Below are 26766 nucleotides of genomic sequence, written 5' to 3'. Positions count from 1 at the left end.
TTTTTATAAAACATGAGATGCCCTCCCCATTAGACATTTGAAATCCAACCATTTTTTTTTAAGTTGCAGAAGAAATACTCTTTTGCAAACCATCTGTTATTTAGTAATGTGCAAATTGCAATAAATAATTCCAGATTCTTTTCTGCAAACTTGGTTATAAACAAACTGCTCCACATGCAGAAATGGAAGTCATTTTCCTTTGAAAATTCATTAAGTTATGCATGATTGGGAGAGGTCAGGGGGAAGCTTGCCAGCAGATGCCAGGCAGCTTTATATGGCACACAAACAATGACACAGAGCCAAGCACTGATGATCCTTCCGGAACTTTCCACATTCTTCATCAGGTCTACTCCTGGCCCACTCTTGGCACAGGTTTCACCGTGTGTGTGTGTGTGTGTGTGTGTGTGTGTGTGTGTGTGTGTAAAGCCCTAAATTACACTAGCTAAAACATTACTAAACTATAATTCTTTTCTAGCCAAATAACAGAAAATCCCAAATAAAAATTACATTACATTTTTTATTTCCCCCTAAAGTTATTAGAAAACCAAATTTCCCAATACTCACTAAATATGTTGCTGCCTTTTCTTTGGAGGGAGACATACTGGCTGTGTCTCTTTCTAATGGTCAAGCGAGGGCTTATGGGGGTCAAGCCAATTCTAATGATATAGGGAAGAGTAAACTGAGAAGATGGTAACTCTCACTCAGGGACCACACATTCTTTTGGATCAAAAGCAGATTTCTGGGGCCAGCACCAGTGAGAGATAGGAGTGGAGCCAGTCTCTCTAACTGTCCTGATATCTCTTCTGGGGACTGCCTCTCAGGCCTTATATTCTTCACACTCTCAAGGGCAATAAAGCTAATACTATTTAATGCAGCTTTCTTTTCAGACCATAGGATTTTGGGTTAGTTTTGTTTTATTTATTTATTTATTTATATTATTTTTTTTTATTTTGGGGGATTTGCATTTGAGGTTACTGAGGCAAATAGGAGCTTGGTGGCAGCAAGCCACCAACTCTCTACTTGAATATGATGAATATGCTTTCAGTTATTACCAGAATCTGCAAAAGAAGTTGGGAAAAATTCTGGCTCTTGTGAATAAAGCTGCTATGGACATAGTTGAGCAAGCCTCCTTGTGGTATGGTGGAACATCTTTCGGGTACATGCCCAGGAGTGGTATAGCTGGGTGTTGAGGTAGAGCTCTTCCGAATTTTCTGAGAAACCACCAAATTGATTTCCAAAGTGGTTGGACAAGATTGCACTCTCACCATCAATGGAGGAAGTGCTCCCCTTTCTCCACATCCTCCCTGGCATGTGCTGTCACTTGGGTTTTTAATCTTAGGCATTCTGATTGGTGTAAGGTGGAATCCCAGAGTGGTTTTGATTTGCATTTCCCTGGTAACTAAGGACAATGAACATATCTTTAAGTGCTTCTCGGCCATTAAAGATTCTTCTGTTGAGAATTTTCCTTTTAGCTCTGTACCTCATTTCATAATTGGGTAATTTGGTGTGTTAGTGTCCAATTTCTTAAGTTTTTTTAAACATATTTTGGATATTAGCCCTCTCTTGAATGTATGGTTGGCAAAGGTGTTTTTCCATTCTGTAGGTTGCCATTTTGTCCTACTGATGGTGTTCTTTGCCTTACAGAAACATGTCAGTTACATGAGGTCTCATTTATTGATTCTTGATCATAGTGACTGAGCCATTTGTGTTCTGTTTGGGAAGTTTTCTCTTGTACAAATGCATTCAAGGCTATTTCTAACCTTTTTTCTGCTAGATTTAGTGTATCCAGTTTTACATTGAGGTCTTTGATCCACTTGGACTTGAGTTTGGTGCAGGGTGATAAATATGGACCTACTTGCATTCTTCTACATGCATACCATCAGTTAGACCAGCACCATTTGTTGAAGATGCTTTTTTTATGTATGGTTTTGGCTTCTTTGTCAACAATCAAGTGTCTGTAGGTGTGTGGGATTATTTTGTGGTCCTTGATTCTATTCCATTGATCTGCCCATATGTTTTTATGACAATACCATGGGTTTTTATTACTACAGCTTAAAATACAGAATGGTGATCCCTCCAGCTCTTTTATTGTACAGGATTATTTTAGCTCTTGTGGGTTTTTTTATTTTTCTATATGAAGTTGAGAATTACTCTTTCAAGCTCTGTAAAGAATTGTGTTGGTGTCAGTGTTTGGAGACTGATTATGGGATGGATCCCCGGGTATGGCAGTCTCTAGATGGTCCATCCTTTCGTCTCAGCTCCAAACTTTGTCTCTGTAACTCCTTCCATGGGTGTTTTGTTCCCAATTCTAAGAAGGGGCAAAGTGTCCACACTTTGATCTTTGTTCCGGGGATCCATCCCATAATCAGTCTCCAATCACTGACACCATTGCATACACTAGCAAGATTTTGCTGAAAGGACCCTGATATTATAGCTGTCTCTTGTGAGACTGTGCCGGGGCCTAGTGAACACAGAAGTGGAGGCTCACAGTCAGCTATTGGATGGATCACAGGGTCCCCAATGGAGGAGCTAGAGAAAGTACCCAAGGAGCTAAAGGGATCTGCAACCCTATAGGTGGAACCACAGTATGAACTAACCAGTATCCCCTGGAGCTCGTGTCTCTAGCTGCATATGGAGCAGAAGATGGCCTAGTCGGCCATCAGTGGAAAGAGAGGCCCATTGGTCTTGCAAACTTTATATGCCTCAGTACAGGGGAACGCCAGGGTCAAGAAGTGGGAGTGGGTGGGTAGCGGAGTCGGGGGGGGGGAGGGTATGGAGGACTTTTGGGATAGCATTGGAAATGTAAATGAAGAAAATACCTAATACGTAGTAGTAGTAGTAGTAATAATAATAATTTAAAATTTAAAAAAAGAATTGCGTTGGAATTTTGATGGGAATTGCATTGAATCTGTAGATTGCTCTTGGCAAGATGGAAACTTTTATTGTTAATCCTACTGATCCATGAACATGGGAGATGTCTCTATCTTGTGATACCCTCTTCAGTTTCTTTCTTCAGAGACTTGGACGTTCTTGATGTACAGGTCTTTTCACTTGCTTGGTTAGAGTTACACCAAGAAATTTTATGTTATTGTGGTTATTGTAAAGGGTGTTGTTGTCCTAATTTTTTCCTATCCCATTTATCATTTGTGTAAATGAGAACTAGTATTTTTTTTGAGTTAATTTTGTATCCAGCCACTCCACTGAAGCAGCTTTATTCATAAAAGTGAGGAATTCGAAACAATCTAGATGCACCTCAACTGAAGAAGGAAGAAAGAAAATATAATACATTTGTATAATGGAATACAACTCAGCTATTAAAATCAAAGACATCATGCAACTTGCAGGGAAATGGATGGAACTAGAATATATCATCCTGAGTGAGGTAACCTAGATCTAGAAAGACAGGTATATAAATGGATATTAGCTCTAAAGTACAGGATAATCATGCTACAATTCACAGACCCAAAGAAGCTAAGTACCAAGGAGGGCTCAAAGGAGAATCCTTGAATCTCACTTAAAGGGGAAATAAAGTAGATGAGTAGATGAAGGGAGAGAACTGAGTGAGAGAGGGATGGAGAAGGGACTGGGTCTGGCGCTGGGGAAGCAACTGGGAGTTTATGGGGATGATTCTAGCTGAGACTCCTAGCAATGAGGGATATAGAGGCTGATGTGGTCACTTCCTATAGACAGATATGACTTCACACAAAACTTTTGAGACAAAATTTGTCCTGCCTACAAGATGGGCAGGGATAAAAAGCTGGAGCAGAGATTCAGGGAATTCCCAACCGATGACTGGTCCAACCTGAGACCAGTACCATGGAAGAGAGCCAATCCCTGACACCATTAATGATACTCTGCTATGCTTGCAGACAGGAGCCTAGCATAATTGTCCTCTGAGAGGCTTCATCCAGCAGCTGATGGAAATAGATAAAGATACCTACAGCCAAACACTAGGCAGAGATTGGGGAGTCTTGTTTCAGCAGAGTGTGAGGAAGGATTGGGGGAGTCAGTCGAGTCAAGGACAACCCAAGAAGATCTGTAGAGTAAACTAACCTGATCCCATGGGGTGGGGGGTGGTCACAGAGGCTGAACCACCAACCAAAGAGCACACAGGGGCTGGAACTAGGCCTCCTACACATATGTAGCAGATGTGCAGCACGGTCTTCATGTGTGTCCTGTAAAAAGTGGAGCCTAGTTTCAGTGGGAGAGGATGCGCTTAGTCCTCCTGCAACTTAAGGTGCCAGGGCAGGTTGGTACCTATTGGGTAGGGGGCTTCTCTTCTCAGAGTAGAAGGGGAAAAGGAAGTAGGGAGAGGGGTTTGAGGGTGGGACTTGGAGGAGACATGTGGGCTACAATAGGGTTATAAAGTGAATGAATGAACAAACAAACAAACAAATAAATAAATAAACAAACAAACAGACTGGGGGGAAATGTTGGGAAAAAATCACAAGTAGACATGAAGGAGGCTCTGGGTTTAGTCTCTAACATTGCCCAATAATACTGGGGTTAGAAGCTACCAGAGTGCTTTCCACAGCAGACAAAAACTCAGGGTTGGCCTCTCACTGAGATCAGACATAGGCAAGCATATTAGTTTCCTAGTGCTCCATAACCTTTAATGATTGAAAACTATGCCAGTTCCTCATCTTATAAAGTCTGTGGATCTGGAGTTTGGAAGAAAACTGGTATTCCGTGTCTCCCAGGTAGAAATGATAGTGAGAGCCATAGCTGACAGACCAACTCAGGGGTGGGGGTGCCCTGTTCCTGCTCATTGAATATTGACAGCACTCAGTTGGTCACATCTGTAGGACTACAGACTACTGTATCAGTGACAGCCCTGAACCCTGCCACAGGGCTCTCCCACAACATCGGGGTGTTTCTTCAAGGTTCCTAGAAGGGCCTTTTATTACCTCTTTCATAAAAAAAACCATTAAATTTATTCTTTAACATTTTCAAGCTTGTATATAATGCATTCCGATTATTGTCACCCCAACCTTCTCTTACCTTCCTCCCTCCTCCATTCACCCTCCTCCCTCCTGTTCACCCTCCTCCCTCCTGTTCACCCTCCTCCTTTCCAGTGGCTTCTCCACACTGAGGTATTTTTTGTTTTGTTTCTGTCTCTCTGAGTTTGACCAGAACCATCTGTGAGGCTTTGAGATTGGAACTATCCACTGGAGTCTGGCGGTTATATCAGTAATTACAAAACTGAAGAAGATGGTTCCCCATCACCCAAAATCCATCAGTGGCCTTTAATTAGCAATAATGGGTAGGGTCCTACTAACCCATCCTCCATCCATTACTGACTGATGAGAGGGCTGTCTTGTACAGACTCAGTAGGAAAAATTGTACTTGCTATGGATTCATGATTATATTTGCTGTATCACATCTAGAGGATGTATTTTACTGCTCTTCTTCCTATCTTCTGGACCTTACAGCCTTTCCATCCCTGCTTTCCACAAATTCCCTAAGCTTTAGAGTCATGGTATAAATGACTTACTTAGGACCAAGTCTTCACCTGTCATTCATTTTCAACATCTGGGGCAACCATGGGCCTCTATTTGAATTGCCATTCACTGCAAATATATACTTCTCTGATTAGGGCTGAGAGTAGCTTTTGTTTATAGATATAAAAATAGATATTTAGAGGGCACTGTAAGATTATGCCTAGACAGTATAACTTTATGCCTAATTAGGTAGCCATCAGTAATGATTTCCCTCATGGAATCTATGACCTCCAGGGTTTTTGACAGGTAGATAGCACTAGGCATGGGATCACTTCTGTAGGACAGGCCTCACATCCGAGCAGAGAGTAGTCGGTTATGACTATGGACAGTCATACAACTATTGCACTGCGAGACCTTGACTGGTAGATTATGGTCATTTTTAAGGGTTTATTAGATTGATTAGATTAGGTTCACTTAGTCAGGCATATAGTTTTAGAAATTGGGGGGGCTGGAGCAAGAGAGTTCCAGGACAACCTGGGCTAAGGAGTGAGACCCTAGCAGGAAAGAAAGAGAAGAGAAGAGAAGAGAAGAGAAGAGAAGAGAAGAGAAGAGAAGAGAAGAGAAGAGAAGAGAAGAGAGGAAGGAAACAAGTAAACCCTAAGAACATCTTAAATATAAAACACTTTTTAAAATGATGTTAGAAACAACCATGCCCCAGATAATCTGAAAATGTAGATGGAATTAAGGTATTTTGGGAAAAATTAAAAGGATGACATAGACACAATTCAATGAGTTCAAATGATAAACAAAAGCCTATAAATCCAGCCTTCGATAGAAGAGTAAAATCCAGCAGGTTTTCACTCTTAGTGCTACTCACAAATTCTGTCAGATATTCAAGGCACTGACAACTTCCATCTATTAAAAAATGTTATCTTAAAAGACAGAAAATGAATTTTATAAAGCCAGTATCTTGATATTATCAATGGAATATTATAGGTCAGCTTCATTTATGAAATTGTAATACGTACACTAATTATAAATAAGGTACTTGAGATTAGCAGTGCAAATGTGCAGAGTAAGTTCCAGGTAGGAAGCTGTGCTTTGGTATCTCTTACTCTGAAGGAAAAATATAAAAAATATACAATAATTAATTTCTAGACAGGAGGACTTAAAAACAAATAAAATATTTGTTGGGAATCAGAATAACAATAGAAGCTTTCTTTCCAGGCGTTGGACGCTAGACTGAAGCACAACATCTCCAGCTTAGAAGAAATCATGGACATCGTTTACACAGTCCAACATTCTACCAAAGCATCATTCATTTGTTTAGCTGAAATACTTGTAACTCTTACAAGACACAGTACATATCCCCAAATTGGGATTTGTATTAGGATTTTTCCACCTGACAATGGTGTGTGTGATAAGTTATCAAGAGACACCACATACATACATATGTGTATGTGTGTATATATATACTTACTTTATATTTATATATACATATAATTATATTGACATGTATAACATAATATATAATTATATTACATATAATAGTTAAACATTATAGTATGTTATATATTATTTATAATATATAATATAAATTATATGTATATCATGTGTAATATACTATAAAACTGTTATATAAAATATTATATTTAATATAACATATAACACATAGTAGGTATGTAATTGTAATATTGCTGTAATAATATATTAACTATAATACTTATAAATTGTAACATTTTGAATTTTAATTTGTCATTTTGAATATTCTAGAAAATAATTATTTTCTTAAAAACATTCACAATAGTTTCCAAAATTAACTAGAGAGATATAACACAGGGAACATAGAAGGAGAAGCGGGGGGAAAAAAATCTAGGATTAAAAGCTTATGCTTCTGCTTCTGCTGCTGCTGCTGCTGCTGCTGCTGCTGCTGCTGCTGCTGCTGCTGCTGCTGCTGCTGCTGCTGCTTCTGCTTCTTCTTCGGCTGCTGCTTCAGCTTCTTCTTTCTTCTTTCCCCTTCAGTACAGGAATTCTCTGTGTAGCCTGGCTGTCCTGAAACCTCTGTAGACCAGGTCACCCTTGAACTTAGAGATCTGCCTGCCTCTTCCTCTCTAGTGCTACGATTATAAGTGTGTGCCACCACCACTCAACCCTAAATCACAAGAAATACCATTTATGCACCAAACAGAGGTGTAGGTAGTCCCTGAGTTACAGCAATTTCACTTGATCAACTTAATCCTGATCTGATTTATGTTTTGTTTTGTTCTTGTTTTTGTTTTTGTTTTCCCACTGTGCTGAATCAAGAGGAAAACACTTTTCTGTAGAACCCATTTTGTCATGGTAAATGTTGGTCCTTTCCCGGGCTGGCAGAATACAGTATGATCCTCGCTGGTGATGTGCCCAGTCAGCCACACTGGGGAAACAGTGTGCTTTGTTGTGAAGGTTAGATGTAACACGCATGTTTATTTGTATTTATAACATATTCAGCTTGCAGTGGGCTTAACTGAGATGTAATACAATTTCAAATTCAGGAACATCTATATTTTAATTCACTAAAGGGCTCTTCAGAATTCTCAAACAGTCTACACCCTTGTAGCATACATAGGTCAATAATTGGAGTGCCAAGCTCATGCTTTCTTTACATTTTCCCTTGCTATTGGCTGACAATAAGCTCCAGGGATACATGAACTGCATCTTTCCTGTTCTTTACCGTGTTTCTAAGGTAAGAGCAAAGTTAAGTACCTAAGAGCATAAAGTTTTGAGTGAATGTATTGATAATTAGAGGAGCCATGCTCATTTTTATAAAAAACAAAAAGCAAAATAAATCGAGATTTATTTATAAAAACTGAAATTCTTTCTCCTTGGGTGTTACACATTTCCTTCATGTATGTTAATAAACATCAGAGCCCAGTAAAATTGCCATTTATTGAGCTCAGATTCAAATAACACACACACATACATACACACACACACACAACCCACAGCAGACTGCCTTTTGCTGTTGTGCCTATGGATGAAGCAGCTATAGACTCTCTTGTTATGGTAAATGCTGGCAATCAACATGGTTTTTGATAATGTAAGCATGGATTGCTGTGTTTGCAGGAGTAAATGCAATGTCTTTGGGAGGAAAAATGCATTAAGTTGGCAAAATCCCCTGTTGTCTGGCAGTCCAAGTGGCAATGAGAATCTTATTTTGCTCCTTTGGGCTGAGAAAAATTTGTCATTGCTGATCAAAAAGGGAATAAGGATTAATTTAAATTTATCATCTGTAGATTGCATCTGCATCTTTGTACTTGATCACTGTGTCCCAGACTAGCCAAGTCAGGTAGCTGGCATGCTTGTCTGTTGGGATAATCTCTTTTGCAGTGAGTAAAAGCCATCACCTGTCAATCAAAAGTTGACAGCCTATAGCAAAGGAGGAGTGAATAGGCGGGACTTCTGGCATAGATAGAATTCTGAGAGGAAGTCAGACATGGAGAGAGAGATTCACCACCAAGACATGGAGGAAGTTGGAAGTGTGAAACTGAGGAGAGGTAACCAGCCATGTGGCAGACATAGAATAGTATACACAGGGTAAGTTAAGAGCTAGTTGGAGAGCAAGCCTAGCTTAAGGCCTAGGTATTCATTAATAAATATAGAGGTCTATATGTCACTATTCGGGAACTGGGATGGACATAGAACAGCCCCATACCTTTACACTTGTCTTCGTGTAATGTTAGTTTTTTGTTAGTGAAGGTATACTTATGATAAACCACACTAAAAAGAGGCAGGTTTTATTTTGGCTCATCCAGCCAAGGTCCATGACCAGTTGTGTCTGTTGCTTGGGCCTGCAGTGAGTCAGAACATCTGAGAAGGGAGTCCACGTGGAAGCAAAGCTCTATGCCTCATAGAGCCCCACAAAGCATCTGAAGCCAGGCCTCAAGTGACCTAATGTTTCTCCAACTTGGTTCCAGCTCCTGTAAAGGGTTCACCTCCTACCATCGCCATGGGAAGGGGATCAATAGACTCTTTAACACTTGGCCCTTGTGCATCATTATTCAAATGGTATTAATTTTTGAATGACAGACCAAGAGGGGTGCAGCCTGGATTTGCTCAATTTAGGAAAATGTGTTGGGTGACTGCATAGCCCAAAGAACTAGACACTTACTAAGATAATCAAGTCTGGAAAAGAAATGTTTATCTTGTGAGTGCCTGAAATGATTGGCAGTAGGAGGAAAGACCCAGGAGATGGGATTGTCACACCACCATCATGGACCTGGTGCTGCTATGTTTCCGTGTTAGCCTTTATCCATGTTCTCGTGGGGAGGAATGGTCAGAAGGAAATGTAAACAGCTGGCCTATGTGAGAGAACGTGATGTTTTCCATGAATTAAATTTAGTGGTGTACCTCCAGTGGGTCACGGCTCAATATGGAGTGGATAGAGGTGGGCTGAGTGGGTGGGATGGCACGCCGTGTAGAGTAAGCAAGAGCTAAACTCTTGTGAACTGGTGGTCCAAGTCCTTACAGCTTCCTCCCAAGGCACTGGAATACTTTGGCTCCTTGTGGGGTTTGGACTTGGGACAATTTTCTCTAAAGAAGGTTTGGCATACCAAAGTCATTATTATTAATAAATATTTTGTGACTGCCAGCCATATGCCTAATGCTGAAATTCAGCTCCCACCCCCTCCTTTCTTTTTCTTGTTAATGTTAACTTACCAAGTAAAGGAGATGACTATTCAGCCCCTCTACCCCAGAAGAAGCAATTTAGGAGTCCCCTTTCCTTAATTCCACAGTTCTATTGTCTTTGAGCCCCTGGGTCCATTTTCCAAGAGTCTTTTCTATGTTTTTAGGAGAAAATTCCAGAACCTCTCCTCAACCCCTTTAATTCTGAGAGCCATGGATCTCAGAGTGGAGTGTGTCTTGTGACTGCATTCAGTCCAAGACACTCTCTGAGGGTGACTCATCACAGTGGCTGGACTTTAGGGTCATGTGCTACTCAGTGAGGCTGCTTCTGAACGACTGATCTTGAGTTCCACAGATGAACTTCAGAAGTATGGACTAGAAAGAGCTGTGTTGACCAGGATTTCCTCCCACTCCTCACCTTGTAATGTTTATCCAAATGGTTTTTGCCGACACATTTGATCATGTACGGAATGCAAGGAAGAGTGGGGTTGCTCTAAGGAGAAAATGCAAAGTCTCAAATGTTCCCTCCCTTGATTTCCAGCAGTGATTTGAGTAAGAAAGTTGGCACCAAGGCAAGGGTAGCTCAACCTTCCCTCCATTTAAAGCAGTAAATTGCTCTTTTCAAGTGACAGTGATCCCCATTAGAGAAGATTGGGTTGGAATCAAGGAAGGGCATTTAGACAAAGAGGGGAATCATTCTGACATGCATTTTAGAATTGCTGAGAGCACCTGATAAGCAGATGTTCACAGGAGACTTCACTGCCAGTTTACAAAGGAAGAAACTAAAGAAAGGCAGAAGCTGTAAAAAATCTGTGTGTTTTCTACAGAGATTTGGGTGGTCTAGCTGTAAGTGAGTTCCATTGCTCCTTCTGCCTCCAGGACACCAGGCTCTCCTCTAACCAACGGCTCTAAAATTGTCCTTTGTTGATACAGTATCAGCATCCACATAACCCCTTTCCTTGTTGAGCCACCACAGTGCTTGAGAATTTCCACTAAAGAGCAGCTCCTCTATCCATCCACTTGTTCAATGTATCTTCATTTGGTATCTGCTCTGCACTACAGCAGGATGACTCAGGCTTGGCATGAGTTGATAGTACTTCAGGTCACCCCAGGCCATGGCCAATATCGTTCACAGACTATCCTGCCATTTGCTGAAGACTGGTGATGCCAGTTATCATTCTAGGATTTGCTTCTGGTGCCTCCCCATCTCCCCCTGCCTTAAAAAGTTGCTCAGTGGCTCCATTTTCTCTTAAGGAGTACACTCAACTGCTCACAAGGTCTCAAATACTCTGATGGACCTGACCCACTAGCCTGTTTTTCCTGTTCATCACCCACTACATCATCAGATCCCTTCAAAGGCCCACATTCCATCTGACTTTAGGGCTTTCAATTTTATTATCTTTCTTCCTAGAACAGTTCTCATGTGTTTCTCTATCCATCTTTACCTAGTCAACTCTCTCTGTATATTAGAGACCTAAGTTCCAGCGTCTTCTACTACAGCAGCATTCTTCCGCTTCCATGACTCCTGTACCATATCCAGCCTGAATCTGTTTCCTTCCTCTAGCTCCTGTGGGCCAAGCTGGTCCTGGTTCTCCCAGCACTGATTATATTCTTTGGAGACAGAGACAGATCTGTTTTATTAACATCTGCCTCTCCAGAAAGATATCGTATCAAGTCATCTTAGTATATCATTCTGGATTGGAGATGAGTACTTGGCCTTAATAGACACTCCACTGAAATGCATTAGCTGAAGGAGCATAAGCAGACACATGGAGTAAGTCTGTTTCCTGTTGCTTTCCAGCTGAGCATTAGATATGCAAGGTGAAGTACAGCCAGAGTGTGAACTTCCAAGTCAGACGCAAACAGGGATGTCAGACATCACTGGATAAGGTGTACAGGAAGTGGGTTGCGATGTGCCAGGAGCTACCCTTTCCACATTCCTCACAGCAACACTATAGCTTGATATTGGTGCTCTTTTACAGATAAGCAAATTGAGAGATGAAGTACTCACAAAAGCTAACTGAATAGGTGGCAGAGACAGAAGTCAATTTTATGTCTATCTGGTGCCAAGCCTCATTCACCCCATACCTATATGCAGGTATCGTCTCATTCCAGAACAAGATAATAGTTTGGTGACGATCCTACTACTCTTATTAAGTCTGTTCCTCTGTTGTCAATATGATAGGAGTTTCTCAGCCCAGGAGACTGCTCAACCCCTGAAGGAGCTGATCACATAGAGATGTAAAACTGTTTAAACAAATTCATAATTTCCCCTAACGTGGTGGCTCACAATGACAGGGATTTACTGCCTCTCGGAATCCTGTGGCACAGCTTGATGGCATGCAGGGATATTCCTGAGTACAACTGAAAGGTGTGACATGCAGAAGTCTCAGGTGGCTTCACTCACAATCCTGGCTGCCATGTTAACTCTAGGCTCTTGGCTCTCTTCCCCTGTGGCCTCTCCTCCTTTGGGGACCTCTATGGGCGAGTCAGGGTGGCTTCTTGAGAACTGGCACTTAGTGTTGCGATGTATTACCCCATGATCTGTTGTGCAGAACCAGTGTCAGGGCAGCATAGATTTGAGGCTAGGCACACCCTATTAATTGGAGAGTGCCAGAGTCTCATTGCAGAGGACCACAGAAGGGATTGTGACTATCTCTGACAATAAAATGCCACACCATTTAATGGAATATGATGCAGTTACTAAAAATAGATACTCACAAAGCATTTCCATCAATGGGGAAAGCCCTCCAAAAGCTTTGGGAACAAACGAGTGGTTATGCTATCACCACAGCAAAGCTCAGAAGTAAAGGAGGCATGCCTGAACTAATGTGTACAATAAAAGAACAAAACAAATCCATGAAAAGGGTGTGACTGGAACTTGACCTTCAGGCATTCCCAGGGTCTGCAGCCCTGCACAGGTGCAGAGACGGAGCCCACTCTACACTTCCTGTTGTAGGACTGCATTGTGTGATGTTGTTTGCTGCTGAGGGGACAAAGTCTATCATCAGACTGGAGGGCAGGGGGCGGTCCTTAGCACCTCTCCTCAGTTCCCTGCTTTGGGGCCCCATCCGTCTCTCTAGGTCTGTCCCTTATCCTCAGTCAGTAGCTAGTTTTGAGGATGCTGTTGGCTGCCATTCTTGTGGTTTGCCCTCTTTCCTGATGAACACACCTGGGCCCACCCTTTGGCTTTGTCTGCACCAAGAAACTTGAGCTGAGAGGCGAGGGTTCAGGGGAGTGAGAAAACAGCTAGGTCAGCCTACCCTGGAGACACTTACCTTCCAGGCCTACCTGAGCAGTACACCCTGGGTGCTTCCACAAGGAAAGAACAGCACAGGAGTGGGTGCCCAAGGCTCCTTTAAGCCTTTTAAAAGATGCCCAGGGCTGCAAAGAAAGGAGCCTGGGGTTTGGGGGCAGGAGACTGCACTTGCCTTGGAGGGGGTCACTCCTTGGGATCAAATTCAGATGTCAGTTTATAAAAAAGGTTTCTGACAGTTGTTCTATGGCTCAGTGAAACCCTGTGTGTGTGTCGGTTAACTTTCTATTCTTTCTTCATAGTCATCAGACTTCAGTCCTGTTAGTCATAGGAAGGCTGTGAGATTTATTTCTTCCTATCTTTATGAGCCCTTGCATCTAAGCATCTTAGAGAAATACAGATCAGAATCTCACTTGCCCAGTGGTGGACTGGTGTGCCTGGATGCCAGATGACAGTTCCACTTTACAGAGTGGCCTGGGCTCATCCAGCCAAGGTCACTTTGCTGACATTGACCCTTCTGCCTAGGCCTCTTCCTCTTATAGACCTCGGCCCTGGGGGTCTTTTTTTTTTTCAGGCTTAGAGTAGAGTTTGGTTGGAGGGAAAAAAGACTTGTGTAATATCTTCCAGATGTCAAAAAAAGATGACGTGACTGCTGCAATTTAATTGCTCATAATAATGAAGGGTTGAGAAGAGGAGGGTAATTAAAGATTGGGAGAAAAGTAGAAGTTCAGGTTTATATCTTAGTGATTTTGGCAGCAGCAAGAGACAGGGGCTCAAAACCCACAACCTTCCACTCTTCTGAGAAGTGTGTGACCACAGAGACGGTATTTTATAAACCAAAAATACGGCCTGACAAAAAGAACCAAGCACACTGGAAAGAAAACATCATTTTTGACTTAGGGATTTATGTTTTATAAACCTTAGCAAAGGAATAAAAGAAAAATAGATCTATAGATTTACGCACTTTAACCGGCCTTTTGGAAAAGAATCAAAGAACTGATAATTGGGAGTCCCATGGGAGATCTGCCTTATAAATATGTCTCAAGAGCAAAAGATAGTTGCTTGCTAGTGCTGTGTGTGATCCCGTGGGTTCTAGATTGTGGTGTGCACCCCTGGTCAGGGCATGCTATCCCCCTGGTTGTGTTTCTTTGTCTGAAAACGGTAAAGTTATACAAAGTGGCTATGGATCTTATTGGTCCAAAAGAAACCCAAGGCACATGGCTCACTGTGTTTCTGGTAGCATCCCCAAGCCATGCCTGCTTCCAACATCATCCCAAGTTCCTGTTACAGGGTCCATGCAGGTCTCTTCTTCCATGCAGTCATCTCGGGTCTTCTTACATCCCCCCTACCGTAAACGTCTCGAGCTCCTGGCTTTCTCTTACCTAGCTTCTCATTCCTATATACCCTAGCTTCTTATTCCTATATAACCATTTCAGCCAGGCACCCTCTGGTTCTCTCTTCTTCTTTGCTCCTTCTCTCTTCTCTTTCTCTCTTGCTCACTCACTCTCTTCTCTTTTTCCCACATGGCCCCATTCAATCTACTGGCCATGTTTAGTCTGCTCTGGACTCTCCCAGATGTCTCTGGCTGTCGTCTCCCTCATATCTATAGTAAAATCCTTCTCAGTCATGCCTTGGAGTAGTCATGTCCTTATAGTGCTTGAGATTCTATTACTCTATGCCTGCCTACAAGGTTTCCTATTCAATGTGTTCCATGTTTTAACACATTACTTCACTGTTTGGTAGAAGACAAGGTCAAACCCAAGTCCCTATTGTGACTCCAGCTCACTACTCCACTGTGATCCATGAAGGCACAAGCCTGCTTTTTCTTTTTTTCTTTTTTCTTTTTATTCCTTCTTATTGCTGGATATGGATGGCTGCGAAGGGATCTGGCAGATGATAGGCATTTCATTGCCAGTGAGTCAATGAATGAATGAATGGATGAATGAATGAATGGATGAATTTGACTGTATCTATTGGTTTAGAAAATGGCTTTGTCGTCTCCCAAATTAACCATTTTATCAGAATTCTTTGTACAGTTTCCAGGTGGGAGCAAAGTAACTACTCTCACAGATTCACCACCTAAAAGAAAATGTCTCGCCTCTGAGCAGTGTCTCCTCATCTGACATCACTTCCTCTCTGGATCCTCTCGTCCTGGAACTCTCCTTTGCTGCCTGCCCCATCTGGGTGTTCCACATAGAGCAGGGAGGAAAACAGAGAGGGAACCCCATTATCACAGCACCATTACAATTACAACTGCAGTGAGTGCGCATGCGTGTATATATCCTTCTGTATGCGCGTGTATAGAAATGTTAAATGTAAATGTTAAAGTGGCTTATCTTCAATCATTTATACTCCTCCTTTTTTTTCTGCACTGTTGGTGTGTTAGTGCTCTATGAAAAGCTGGTTTTGAATTTTAAAAGGGGTTAGTACTTCTAGGTCATATTGCTGGTGGTGTAAGAGGTCTCAAGGACATTTCATCCTCAGTTTAAAAGTGTTAAGCTGGGGGCTGTGTTGACAAATTTTTCTAGCTCATGACAGGCATCTTTTTTTTGAAGTTTACCAGTCTTATCTTTCAGTCGATATGTTCCCCCAGTCCCCTATACATTTTTTTTCAGCTTGAATACGATGGAGTTTATAAGAGGTCTTAAAATACTTTCTGGAATGTATCCCAATATAAACACATTGGCAGATACTGTAAGATATTCATCAGTTTAATGCAAGAGTCCTTAACAGGAGACTAGGGGAAGGGGACTCACTTGGATACCCACAGAGCATTAACCAAACCCAAAGGCTGCTTTTGACTTCCTTCGTGGAGAGAGGTGGTTGGATCTTATTCTCTGCATTCCTTGTTCCCTGGGGTCCGGCATGTGTAACAAAATGACTCTAATTAGATGACTAAGCAAACTACTAGCATCAAATATAGTTTTTACTAAAGATGTATTTATTTTCTATGTCTATGTTTTGCTGGTGTGTATATATGTGTACCATGTGTGTGCTTTGTGGGGGCCAGAAGAAGGCGTCAGATCCCCTGAACTGAAGTTACAGATGGTTGTGAGCCGGTGCTAAGAACTGAGGCTGGATTTTTAAAAAAGATAACAGCGTGTGCTCTTAACTTCTAAACCATTTCTTCAGCCGCCAGATACACTGCTGATTAAAAGTGAGGTACTGAGCTGGCAGTACCTACTCCGGAGGGGCTTCAGTGTACATGAAAGTTCTGAGTGAGAATGAAGTTGGAGTGAAGAGCCTAGTGGTTAGCCCCCACCGTCCATTACCTCCTCAGCCCCATAGGTCACTTCTGTGAGGAGCAGGAGCTGACCTGAAGCCTGTGCATGTGACCTTGAGCTTCTACAAAGCCTTGCCTGTTCCTCAGTCAGATTTAATTCTTGCTGTTCTTTCCTCTCAAATCTACCCCCAGCTCAAACACCATAGCTTCTGAGGTCCCAGGCCTGAGGTTTTGCAAGAGTAGACAAGTAGTGTCATGTGCAGAGAGTCCTGTCCATCGGTCACATCAATGAGCTGCAAAGTGGCTCTGCAAGTCTCCTAAGCTTGGCTGTTCAAGGCCAGCTGCACTTTCTAATAAGATTGGTGTTTCCAGCCTGGCTTTCCTGTGTGCTAGTTTGAGTCTAACACAGACTGTTCTGGGCTCCTGTGCACACTCAGGAGAGCATGCCAGGCCCAGGGCACTAAGGCTGCACTTGTCTCAGACCTGATCTTTGAGAGAGATATTTTTTTTGATTTTTAATATTTTTATTACATATTTTCCTCAATTACATTTCCAATGCTATCCCAAAAGTCCCCCATAGAGCCCCCCGCTTCCCTACCCACCCATTCCCATTCTTTTGGCCCTGGCATTCCCCTGTACTGGGGCATATAAAGTTTGCAAGTCCAATGGGCCTCTCTTTCCATTGATGGCCGACTAGGCCATCTTTCGATACATATGCAGCTAGAGACAAGAGCTCCAGGGTTCTGGTTAGTACATCATGTTGTTCCAACAATAGGGTTGCAGATCCCTTTAGCTCCTTGGGTACTTTCTCTAGCTTCTCCATTGGGAGCCCTGTGATACATCCAATAGCTGACTGTGAACATCCACTCCTGTGTTTGCTAGGCCCCGGCATCGTCTCACAAGAGACAGCTATATTTGAGAGAGATATTTTATTCCCAGAAGAATAAAATGTTTGGGAAAGAGGTAAACATAAGTTGTTTGCTAACGTGCCTCTTTTTAAACAAACCATGGTTTATATTTCTATGTGAGTATTCTTATAATATGATCCTTAATGAGGAAAATCTCTTGGAACTCAAATTCATAATTTTGCAATCATCATTCTTCTAGGTATGTATCTCTAGAACAAAAATAAAACATCAATTTTTTTTTTTTAGTAAGAGACAGACATCTGAAGGCAGTCAAAGATCACTAGAGTGAGCAAGTTGTGTGGTGTGTCTTTTGGTTGTGTGTCCATGGAGTTGTGTGTGTGTTGGGGGGGGGTGCATGACCATACTAACATCTGATTCTTGAATCAACATGATGAAGAAGATGCTTCCACTGAGCCTGGAAGGACATAGTGACTTTTTTGTCATCCAAGTTCTAAGAATATGGAATGAGATGTGGCCCAGAAATCACCACCAGAACCCAGTTTTGACCATTCACATTAGATATGACTTGTTGGCCACAGGCTCTGAAATTGGCTAAGGGAACCTTGCACAGCCTAGAGCACCCTGGGCAGTTGTCCATTTCTCTGCACAGGGGTTCTGTTATGGCCTGAGGCCCTGGTCTCTCTGGCTTGGAAAGTGAAGTGAGATCTGGGGGCAGGGGGAGGGGAGAATATTATTAGATAAATTGGAAACTGCTCACTGCTCACAGGACTTGCTGCTTATGGATCCATGTGGCCACTGTCATTCTTAACCATGCACAGTGTTGACTTTCACCCCAGTTCAGGACAGACCTGTGGCCTGATGCGGGAGGCATCTGGGATTGTATAGACCTCGTGGTTGTCATCCTGAAGGTGATGTGTTCAAAGGGCCGAAGGTAAGGCTGCCTAAAGGTGAGGCCATTCACCTCAAAAATACCACAGTTTCCCTTAGTGAACCCACCATGTGGGCCACTTTTCTCCTCTGACGGGAAAGAACTGCCCTCTTTCAAATGCTTTCCGCCATGGTGAGGCTAGTGGCCAACTTCTTCTCTGAGGCCCCTTGTCTGAAGCTCCACCACTCCTGGAGGGAGTAGGCAACTTGGGTGTGCGGACAGTGCCTGATTGAGCATGAGACTGACCCACTGGGCTCTTGCCAACATTTCTAGGGAAGCTACAGCCCCAAGTCCTTGGCAGGGAAGGCCAGGTCCAGAAAGATCCCTAAGGATGTGGTTGCCCAGCCTTGAAGATGCAGAGTGGATAGGAAGAAGCTGGAAACCCCAAGGTGAGAGGCGATGAAGGAAAACAAGGGATGCAGCATACACACCAGCTGTCTTCTTCTTTCTCCTCCCTACCTGGTCCCAGATAGGCTCCTCCAGTCACCTCCCCCTGCCAACACACACAGAGCCATGGGCTCATTCCTGCATGTATGCTTGTTTTTGCAACCAACATACATTTTCCAACTCGCTTTTTGGAGAGGCCCTGGCAATACCCAGGCCTTGTGTGTCTGGCTTTTGTACCTGCCATGTGCCTGAGAGGGCTGGCTTTTTTCCTTCCAGGAATGTGCCTCCCTTCTATCTTCACACAGAAGTCACCTGCCAGACTTCCCCACCTCTCTACCAAAACAGTTTCCATTTGAATGCATCCTGAATGTATTCAGTGTGTCCCGTATGAAAAAGGGAAAGGCTGATCCAGTTGGAACTGGCTTGGGGTGCTAGTGTAATAAAGCAAAAACTGTGCTCTCAAGTAAACTTTGGGGGTGAGGGGGAATCTCCTATTTGCCATCTTATGTCTATTTATAATCGAGCAAGCATGTGATTAAAATCAAATGCATTATATAGGAAGGAACATATGCAGTAGAAACAGATTTATAGTCTCAATCTACCAGGCAAAACAGAAAACCACCCTCACTATACTCCTTCAGAAGCAAATGCCTCCTCCTCCTCCTGAACACCATGAAGGCAAGGACCAAACAATAATTGGGGTCCCTGCACGTTTCCTCCCGCCTGTGGCCCGCTGGCATCTGCAGTGTACTTTCCGCCCTGCTCTGGACCTTCGCCATGAATGTAGCCTCCTTACGGATTTGCTTTCTGTGTAGGCTTTTATTTCAGTCCATTGGGTAAGAGACCAAGAGCCTGATACACACCTGATCCTGACCACCTGGAACAGAACTTCAAACTATACAAATAATTATCAAATTAACCTTGGCGACTCAGTCCATTCAGGCTGCCATAGCCAAGCACCATAGCCTGACTGGCTCATAACCGAGTCAGGTCTGTTTGTCAAAATTCTGGCAGCCTGGCGAGCTGAGGTCAGGGTGCTGGCAGCCTAGATGTCCAGAGACCACGTGCTCCCATGGTCACTGGAGATTTCTGTGGTTTTATTAATGAAATGCTAATCCCATTAGTGAGAACTCTTCCCCTGAGCCTCGTCAGTCCCTGCCTCCTGCTCCATTTCCATTCTGATACCTGGGAATCAGCTCCAGTATCCGTGTTAAATATTAATATTCAGTCTATGTTAATCTGTTTGTCCTGATATTCATTTTATCTTCTTCAGTAGTTGCCTCTGTTTCCCATTCATCTGATCTTTGATTAAAAAAAAAAAAAAAAAAAAAGAGGTGTGGAAGGTGCCCTGAGACAGAGTCTTTTCCATATAATAGCACAGAATGGCTTTGAACTCAAGATTTCTCCTGTCCCAACCCCTGATCCTGGGATAATAGGCATGTGCCACCATGCCTGGTTCCATTTCTCTACTTTTGACATCAAGCAACCCTGTGACTTTTCTACTGCTTTCATAAGCAAATGCACCCTGATATGCAGATGCTCCTATTCTGGTGTGGAGTCAACTATATGGAAAGGTCACTGGAGGCTGAGTTGGAGGGCCCTACGTGAGCTCAGCGTAGGGTAGGAGGTAGCTCTACAGAGAGATAGGACCTTCTATAGCCATATAAGAGGACTTCCAGGGGACAGTCAGAACACCACCAAGATAATCCAGCGAAAGGTGAGTGTAGTAGAAATGGCCTGGAGACCAGAGCTAGCAGCAGAGATGAGGGAGTGAGGCTGAGAAAGGACCATCCACAGTCTGCCGTTGGGATGAGGGAGAGTATGTGTAGCTTGGGATGCAGGCTTGGGAGAGATTAAACATGGTGTGCTCAGAGCATGGTGGGTTAAGCAGATGGTGCTCTGAGTGGATGCTCTCTTTCTATAAGTGTGGCTTACAAAGGATATTTTTTTTTCTGCCTAGGGTAACAACGTGAGCATTCTGGGACTTAAAAGAGGCAGATGAATCCCCATCAGAGAGGAACATGTTAAGTAGTGGGAAGGCCAGAGTAGGAGTCTTGGGAGCACCTGTCATTGCAGGACACAGACAGCAGGCACCAACACAATGCTTGGATGTTTATCCGAGATTTGAGTTCATCATCTATGGGGACACATTTTACATCATAGCCAGGGGTTGTCTTCCTCTCTTCCCATGCCTAAGGGATCTCAGGGCTGAAGAAAAGAAGGAATCTCTTCAACTGAGGTGCTGTGGGTTTGGGGAACCTATTTGTTCTTCTCAACATCAGTGAATACGGGGGTGGGGTGGGGATGGGAGTGGGGGCTTGAACAGAACTCCTGGCTCTGAGGTCATGTTGTGTCTGTGACACCAACGTCCGAAGTGGGAACTGGCATGTGTGCTGCAAAAGAGAGGCCCATGATTCTCCTGACTTTTAGTCGAATCGTTCACAGTATGTATGCATACTTATTATATTTACTGCTGAGACATAGTGGTCTTACTCGTTGAGAGAACTGATTTCAAATGGATGCTCTGGTACGAAGTCCACAGCCCTTTACTCAGAAGGCTGAGAAAAGAGAGTCCTCGAACTCAGAACAAAAGGCCAACAAAAAGGCAACCTAGTGAGACCCACCCCACCCATGACAACAATAAAAGCAGTAAAAGGAATTAATGTCAACCATTTTGTGCTGAATATCTGAGAGAACAGAGACCCAAACCATTTCTAAATGTTGAGCTGTGAAAGTCTGGGCTCCATGGTGCTTGGCAGTCCTTGGTAGCGAGGTGTGGCAAGAGGTGATTAGCTAGTTGTGAGAGGGTTCCCAGTAGGGCACCAGGAGTTTTAGTGGGCATGAAATAAACCCTGTGCTCTGTTTCCAAAAGGCAAACGCCTAAAAGAGTCCTGCCTTCCCTCCTTGCGTGTGGGCCCTGTCACTTACAGCAGCGGTTGGACTGGAACCCGGCCGCGCAGTTAATAGCATCACAGTGCAAACCATGTGACTTTAGCATCAGCCGTTTCCCGTGAGGCACAGATGGATCTTCCTCCAGCAGGGCATGGATGGTTAACAGATACATTGTCACAGGCAAGGAGTAAAAAAGAGGGTGGGAAGTTAATGGAGCATGGGTGGGTCTGCAAACGTCCCGGACAGGGGGATGGGGGACAGGGGATGAATCTGCCACTTGTGAGGAAGGAGAGGTTTGACCAAGAAGGATGAGGGCATCCGCTGGATAGAGCAGGGAGGCATGTTGGAAACTAGCATTGTGCTGGAAAGGAAGTGAGAAGATTCCTCAACCATAGAAGAGGAGCCACTGGCAACCGCTGCACCTCCCTAAAGCCCCTCAGGCTCTGATGTTCCAGGTCCCTTAGATTCAGAGTAAGCCTGTGATTGGCAGTGCCTGGATATCACTCAGCCCCGCCCCCCGCCCCCTCCCCCCGCCCCTTATGATGAGCAGAGGCCTGGCTCTGGAAAGTTAAGTGTTTTCCATCCGGATGCTGCCGGGCATGGAAATGTTAGAAAGTTCCCGTGCCACCAGCTGTGGATAGGTGGGCTCATCAGTATCACACAGGCTGAGGATTTCCCACATAGAAGTCACCATCACACCCAGCAAGGCTGTCATCCTGCCTCAGTGTAGCAAGCATACAGATAGAGGTGACATGAAAGCCGGGGTGTGAAGAAGACATGTCTAGAGATGCCTCTGTCTTCCATGCCAGCCTTCTGGGGCCTCGTGGAAATCACGGGCTGACTCACTGAAGAATCTTCCTAAACACCTGCTTTCGCTCCAGTGTGGCCTGTGGGCTGAGTAGAGGCCCTGGGCCTCCTGGCACACACAGAACTGATTTTCTTGGCGTTTTCTTTATTATTTCTGCTTCTCCTTCCCACCAGAAGACTGGGAACGGGGCTGGGCTTCCTTTAAAACACGGGCTGGATCACTTCCTCTGCGCAAGTTGCTGCTTGGTGGGGGGGAGACAAGCGAGGAGAAGAGGTTTATTTTCTGGCCACTGATCACAATGCCAGATCCCCACCTGGATTCCATTCCAGTAGGTATAGACCTGTTCCTGAATTTTCTTTCTACAGTCTAAGTTACGCAAGTTCAACTGTATCCAAAAAGATTAAATGGAAAATAGCAGAAATAAACAATTCTTATGTTTTAAATTGTATGTAGGCCTACGTAGCAGGATGAAATCCGGGGCCATCTCATGTGCCCAGGATGTGACTCACATGTGCAGGGTATCTGTGTTACATATGCTGCCCTCCAGAGAGACTCTCCCAGGAGCCCAGTACCTTAGGGCACCCTTTACCTAGCAAAGGTGCTCAGATAAGGGGTGATACAAAGGAGGTGCCGGGGTACCACACACAGGAAGATTAGCTCTGGTGCTCTGGTAATGTTGCTGGGCACATAGCACAGAAGGCTTTCCACAGAGTCAGTGCCATGACAGAATTCTTCCCAGGGTCTTAGAATATTTCCCTGTGACTGAGAGGGCAAGTGTATCTATTGGCTGAGGGTGTGTGGAAGTCAGCTCTCATGACTTCTCTAGCACTAAGCTGTGTCACCTCAGAAAGTGCTTAGAAAACTGCTAAGTACTTTGGAGACTGCAATTCTTTTGGTAAGCCCATTCCATAATTCCTTAAAGATCATTCTTAAAGTAATGTCTCCAACTGCCTATTTTATCCCTTATTTGTTGCAAATACTTCCCGTGACACAAGACAGAGAGACAGAAAATAAAGATTCTCTGGAAGAAGTGTCCAGTCTGTGATCCAACACAAAATTGTAAACTTACTTAAAACATGATCCCTTGCCCCTTTTCAGCTTGTAACTTTTTTTTTCCCTCGGCAGCGGCAGGGCTGGGGAGTGTTGTCATTTTTGTTCTTTGAGCCAGTTCTCCCTAGGTAGCTCTGGCTCTCCTGGAACTTGCTATGTAGTACAGACTGGCCTCAGACTCACAGAGATCCATCCACCTGCCTCTCTCTATTGAGTGCTGGGATTAAAGGTCTTGTGCTGGTTGGTTTGACATCAGTTTGACTGACATGAGTGAAAGTCGTTTTGGAAGCGAGGATCCTTAATTGAGAAAATGCCCCTACTAGATTGGCCTCTGGGCACATATCTGTTCAGTAATGGTGATTGATGCAGGATGTACCCATTCACTGTGGGTGGATGGTAGTCCTGGGTGCTATATGAAAGCAGACGGAGGGAGCCATGAGGAAAGGTCACCACTCCTCAGTGACCTCTACATCAGTTTCTGCCTTGAGTTCCTGCCCTGACTTCCCTGGGTAATGCACTAGAGATTATAAGGTGAAATAAACACTTCCTTCCTCAAGTTGCTTTTGGTCATAATAATTTATCGAAGCAATACAAACCTCAACTGAGGCAGCATGCACCCCAAGCCTGGCATTTCCATGGCTGTTGAGTGAGAACTCTGTAGATGGCAATATTATGCCACTGCATCCAGATACCGGATGTGCCATTTGGAAAGGAAGACCACACTATCTCTTGTTCCAAGGGAATGTGTCATAGTGGTGATAGAAGCAGCATCTCTATGCTCCATGGCCATAGTTTCACATTTTTCCTGGTGATATGATTGTGCCATATTTTTTTGTTTGTTTATTGGTTGGTGTGGTTGGTGTGTAGCAAGAGGTTGTTTTCGTTTGCTTGTTTGTTTGAGGTCAAATGTGTAAGCTCACTTTACAGTTGGGGTTGTGAGAAGTTAAATGGTCAATGGAGCTAACTGGTATACCTGGGACTCACGGAAAGCACTTACACCTGGGTCTGGATGTGCTTGCATGGGCACTGGGGTAGTAGTGCCAGCCTGAGATTTGCTTCTGAGGAGCAGGTTGGTGACTGTGACCACAGCAGCTTACCGATACAGCACTGAAGCGATTGGCAAAGTCAGTGAGCCTGGAGCCAAGGACACCCCCAGAGAGGCTTTTAGGGGTTCTTTGCAAACTTCATGACGTTTTGTTAGTAAGTTTAACCTTAAAACTAAACTTCAACTCCCCACACAGTTACCAGCCTGTTCTGTGATTCCTTTCCCTGTGTGTGAGCATCCACTTGTCCAAGTATCAGTTTTTAAAAGGTAGAAAAGACTGAAAATCAAGTGTATACACCCATGACTTTGTTTAATTCTCACCCGGGATTCCATTTAGTGGCGTGGTGAAGACAGAGGTATCTGATGGTACTTGGTTATTGATGTCGGCCCTAATCCCTGTGTTTTGAAAGACAGTCATCATCATGACCGAAATGCAAACACCACACATACTTGTAAGAATGGAGTGTTTAAATGGGGTGACAGATGGCTGCTCAGCCTAACATGGGACCCTTCTCTCCCGCATCCTGGTCCTTCTTGCTCTTCCTCTTGTCTCTTACTACTCTCCACTCTTCGGCCTTTCCTTGTGCAAACCCAAGTCTTGCTCATTTGTTTGGGAGCTCAACTGTTCTACCTCCATTAATATCAAGTCTCCTTACTTTGGATCCTGCTCTGGGCCGCCCTGGTAGACTCCAGAGAAGACACCATACAGAATGGTAACCCTTTCTCGATCTCCTTTTTAGTGGCCCTTCCTAGCTAGTGCACAGGACCCAGTTGTGAGCTGGACCTCTCTGCAGACCTTGACCTTGGGTTCCTTGTTCATCTTTCAACTACCATGTGAAGAGTCAAAGGAATACATATGATTTGGGCATTGAATGTACTGGGGATACTCTAGAGTGAGGAGACCATTTTAGAGCCCCTCAGGCATGACTGGTGATGACCACAGAGCCAACAATACATGCAGCTGAACTTCTTCCTTAAATAAGGAGACCTTCACCCTCCACCTTGTCTGTGGAAGCCTTTAACATACTGTCTGTCTAGAGTCCCCTGCCTGTCTTACCGCATCCTGGACATTTATTGGTTGATTATTTGCTGGTTCTGCCCCTGGAACAGGCAGCCCACTGACCTCTCTCTGGGCCCTGGAGCTGGTACATTGGGGATAGAATGCATTCAGCTGGCAAGTTTGATTCAATCTCGCCAGAAAGCTTCTGTTCTCAGATTCCTTCTTTTCCTTTCTATTCCCAGGGCCTCGTGTAGACCATGTGAGTGCTCTGGCACAGAGCTACACTCAGCAAAACAAGCAGCAGATAGCTAGCGATACTTAATTGAGGTGGGAAAACACACACACACACACACAAAGGGTCTGAATGGGTTAGGAAAGAGTCAGATTAGATTAGGTTTTTCAAGCCCTTGTCTCTAGAGGCCTGTCATTTCAGTCAATCTATGTAGCAGGATGAGATAACACAGGACGACACAACCGTTTCTCCGATGCAAGGGTGGAGATTCCAAGATTGGCAATTTCCTGAGATTCCTTTCTAAGACTAGAACTCTTGGGGGAGGGGTTTCAAAAGTAGTGGGGCTGGTGGGGGAGAGTTCCGAAAGTGGTGGGGCAGGCGGGGAGGGGTTTCATGTCTTAGTAGATGGCAACCAGTGTCAGGGAGCGAGTAATCTAGCCTAGAGTCTTCCCACCCTTATCCCCCAAGATCCTCCAGCCCATATTTGCTGTGAGGCCTCAGAAGTCCACTGAAGGGATTCCCTCTACCCAGAGGGCTTTCCTGTGTGACCCACTAACCAACAGTTGTTTATAAGGGTGTGGGTGGCTCTGTCCTTACATTTTTAAGCATTTTGTTTACCCACCCCATACTTAAAGCAGTAAGCTCTTTTCAAGACTGGTGACAGTATCTTCCCCTTAGTTATTTGCAGTAAAATTCTCTAATATAAGTACATTTTTAGTATTAGCATTGAAATGAAGACTGCCATATAAAAACTGCTAACAAGTTGGGATCTTCCTCTGAGACTGTTGCTACTTCCTGGGAGATTTAGGGGGTCTATAGGAACCTGTTCCTGACATCCATCCGACGGGGGAGAGAGAGAGAGAGAGAGAGAGAGAGAGAGAGAGAGAGAGAGAGAGAGAGAGAGAGAGAGAGAGAGAGATCCTTCTTCTTTGTAGATTAAAACACTTTAATTTCCATCAAAACAGCATTCCCT

The sequence above is a fragment of the Mus caroli genome, unplaced genomic scaffold, assembly GCF_978045245.1.
Source record: "Mus caroli unplaced genomic scaffold, Mus_caroli_1 scaffold_19, whole genome shotgun sequence".
Lineage (NCBI taxonomy): Eukaryota > Metazoa > Chordata > Mammalia > Rodentia > Muridae > Mus > Mus caroli.
This window is presented reverse-complemented; position numbering follows the sequence as displayed.